Genomic DNA, 4258 nt, shown 5'->3' on the forward strand with positions numbered 1-4258 from the left:
CAGAAGATCTAAAGTGTTTTAAAGGTTTTATTTATTTGTTTGTTTGTTTTAGAGAGTAAGTAAATGTGTCAATATGTGTGTGATATAAGTATGTGTGTAATATGTATATGTATGTATGTGGGTACAATGTGCTGTGTGTGTGTGTGTGTGTGTGTGTGTGTGTGTGTTATGTGTGGGTCACATGTCTAACCTGTGTCTCAGTGCCCCAGTATAGGCTAGAGGACAATTTTCCTTCAACTTTTATATGAGTTTCTGGAATAGAACTCATGTTTTACATGCAAACATGTAATGGCTAAACCATCTTGCAAATCCAGGTCTGTCTTTATATATTTAGGAAGAATATAGTTCCCTTGTTTTTGGTACAAATTAAAATAGTTTTATTATTCCATGTTACTTGTTTTGGGTCCCTGTGGAATAATGCTATACCCTCTACTTAGACTGACTTAATCCACCTCTTCAATGGTGGGGCCTGAAGAAGCTCCTCCACCAGGGAAGCTACCAGGCATTCCTCCAGGCGTGCCACCAGCACTCTGGTACAGCTTGGTAATGATAGGGTTGAAGACCTTCTCCAGTTCTTTCTGCTGATTCTCAAATTCTTCCTTCTCTGCAGTCTGGTTCTTATCCAGCCAGCTGATGATTTCATTGCACTTGTCAAGAATCTTCTGTTTGTCTTCATCATTGATCTGGCCTTGAAGTTTCTCATCTTCAACGGTTGCTTTCATGTTGAAGGCATAGGACGCCAGTGAATTCTTGGAGGAAACCTTATCTTCCTGCTTCTCATCCTCAGCTTTGTACTTCTCAGGTTCTTGGACCATGCGCTCACTATCCTCCTTACTCAAGGCCCTTGTCATTGGGGATGGTGATCCTGTTCTCCTTTCCTGTGCTATTACCTACAGCGGATCATTGAGGATGCCACTGGCATCAATGTCAAAAGTAACCTCAATCTGAGGAGCCCCACGGGGTGCTGGAGGTGTGCCTTTGAGCTCAAACTTCCCAAGCAGGTTGTTGTCCTTGGTCATGACCCTTTCACCTTCATACACCTGGATGAGTACACCTGACTGGTTGTCAGAGTAGATGGTGAAAGTCTGGGTCTGCCTGCTGGGAATGGTGGTATTGCACTCTATGAAGACAGTCATGACTCCACCAGCAGTTTCAATCCCAAGGGAAGGAGGAGTGACATCCAAGAGCAGCAAATCCTGAACTGTCTCAGACTTGTCTCCAGATAGAATGGCTGCCTGGACAGCTGCACCATAAGCAACAGCTTCATCCGGGTTAATGCTCTTATTCAGTTCTTTCCCATTGAAGAAATCTTGCAGAAGATTCTGGATCTTGGGGATTCTGGTAGAACCACGCACCAGGACAGTATCATGGATCTATTACTTGTCTAGTTTGGGCCTTCTCTACAGGGTCCAGTGTGCCATGGAACAGGTCAGCATTCATTTCCTCAAATCGAGCACAGGTAATAGAGGTGTAGAAGTCAATTTCCTCATAGAGAGAATCAATCTCAATACTGGCCTGGGTGCTGGAGGAGAGGGTGCATTTGGCCCGGTCACAGGTAATGTGGAGACGCTGGACAGCTCTCCTGTTCTCACTGATGTCCTTCTTGTGCTTTCGCTTAAACTTAGCAATGAAATAGTTGACCATTCAGTAGTCAAAATCTTCTTCTCCACCCAAGTGGGTGTCTCCAGCTGTTGATTTGACTTCAAAAATCTATCCTCGATAGTGAGGATTGACACATCAAAAGTGCCGCCTCCCAAGTCAAAAACCAGCACATTCCTTTCAGCTCCGACCTTCTTATCTAAGCCATAGGCAATAGCAGCAGCAGTTGGCTCATCGATAATTCGAAGTACATTGAGGCCAGCAACAGTTCCAGCATCTTTTGTTGCCTGCCCCTGAGAGTCACTGAAGTAAGCTGGCACTGTGACCATGTCATTGGTAACAGTCTTTCCAAGGTAAGCTTCTCAATTTCCTTCATCTTTGTCAGAACCATTGAGGACACTTCCTCTGGGTAGAGACTTTTCGTCTCCCCCTTTGTATTCGACTTGGACCTTGGGCCTGCCTGCATCATTCACCACCATGAAGGGCAAGTGCTTCATGTCAGACTGAACAACAGCATCATTGAACCTACGTCTCATCAGACGTTTGGCATCAAAAACTGTGTTGGTGGGGTTCATTGCAACTTGATTCTTGGCCGCATCTCCAATTAATCATTCCGTGTCCATGTGTGATGCGGTCGTAGCTCGGTGTGATGCGGTTACCTTGGTCTTTGGCAATTATTTCCACCTTTCCATGCTGGAAGACACCCACACAGAAGTAGGTGGTGCCAAAATCAATACCAACTGCAGGTCCCTTAGGCATGATTGCTTGTGTGTAGGCCCGGCTGTGCTGACGACGAGACCACACAAAGATCCGAGAGCTGGCTCCGCGTTCAATGAGACCCTATAGTTTCTTAATACAATACTTACATATATTTACACACACATACAGAGAGAAGGAGAGAGAGAGAGAGAGAGGAGAGAGGGAGATGGATGCAGGCATGGAAACTTACTATTTATTGTTTTACACTGAGCAACATTCAGCTACTCTGTTTATATATGAACTTAGAATTTTAATTAATGCTGTCGAGGAAGCATGGTATTTAACTGGTGACATAGATCTAATGTATAATTTCTTAAATTTAGAAAATACACTGAAGTAAGTTAGGAACTATAGAAATGTGTTTTCTTTTCCAACATCAAAAAGTTCATGTAATACTTTAAGACATAAATATATATATATATATACATATATACACACATATACATACATATATATGTTAAGAGACAAATAGGTAAAGGAAAAGAAAGAACATATAATTTAAAATTTTATCCAATTTATTATTATAACTCATAAATAATACAGCACTAAAATTCTATTACATTACTAAGCATTTGAACCCAAAAAGAAAAGTTAAACTATGTATCAAATATTTTGCCATATTTAGAATCTTTTAAAATGTACTTACCTATTTTTACTATTGTTTTTTGCCTAGGTTATGATGTTTTCTTCTTATGTTTTTTTTATTGGATTTTTTTATTTACATTTTAAATGCTATTCCCTTTCCCAGTTTCCCGGACAAAAGCCCCCTATTCCTCCCCCTCCCCTTCTTCTGTAAGGGTGGTCCTCTCCCCAACCACCTTCCCTTCATGTCCCGTGAAATTCCCATACACTGGGGATCCAGTCTTGGCAGGACCAAGGACTTCTTCCATTGTTGCCCAACAAGGCCATCCTCTACCTGGAGTGAACTGCTGCCATTGGAACTCTTATATCCTATGTCTGCCTCAACTGCACCCTGAACCATTGTTAGCAAACATTCACAAGCATCTACATCTAAACAGATAAAGATATTTTAAAATAAAATGAAATTCTGAATTAATGAGGTGGGCGAAATTGGAGTAAATCATTAAATGATTTTATACAAATGAATGTAAGGCTGATTATTTATCTGACAAAAAGCACTGCTATTTCTTATTTTCTCTCTAACTCAAGCAATGTTTTAGGCATACACACTCATAATTGTGATAGTCACACAGTTTCGAAACTAACATATCAATACTTTAACAACATAGTTACCTGTTTGAAAATAGAACTATATTAGGAAATAGGATTTCTAAAATATTTAATATGTAAATTTCAATTACTAAAACCATTAGTTGGGAAGAGATGCATTTTGGAAACTTTTGAAATACATTAGACCACTTAATTTACTATATTTATTAGTAGTAGTATGCATGTGAGTGTGCACTTATGGATGAGCCTATCTATGTAGCTCAAAGGAAATCTTTTGGGAGTCATTTTACTGTTTTGTTGTATTTTCTACACATCAACCTAAGATCATCAGGCTTGTGTGGCAGGCACACTTTCCTGCTGACCCATCTCATTGGCCTATAACATTCACTTAGTTTCTTCTACTGTTATGTTAGTTTTAGTGAAGGAAGAAAACATCTTTTTCCCCTTTGGAAATGATTTCTTTATTCTCTTTGTCTGTTTATTTGGCTTTTCATTCACAGGGCTATACCCTAGGAAAGAGAAACTGATTTTTCAAATCATAGAGCAATATAGAAAATGAAAATCCTTAAGTCAACTTATTTTTCAGTATTCATGCAATTTCAACATCCTTTACAATATGTTTCAATTTTCAAACAAAGCTAGATGATGATATATTTGGAATTACGTGGCTTGCTTTTCTACTCAACGTTTTCAATCTCAATGTCTTTCA

At 39.7% G+C, this 4258-nt stretch overlaps 1 pseudogene; it reads right to left on the reverse strand.

The window, feature by feature from the left end:
- Window positions 1–443: 443 nt before the first annotated feature.
- On the reverse strand, window positions 444–2358 carry LOC116895720 (annotated as a pseudogene).
- Between the last annotated feature and the right edge of the window lie 1900 nt (window positions 2359–4258).

The sequence above is a fragment of the Rattus rattus genome, chromosome 3 (assembly GCF_011064425.1).
Source record: "Rattus rattus isolate New Zealand chromosome 3, Rrattus_CSIRO_v1, whole genome shotgun sequence".
Lineage (NCBI taxonomy): Eukaryota > Metazoa > Chordata > Mammalia > Rodentia > Muridae > Rattus > Rattus rattus.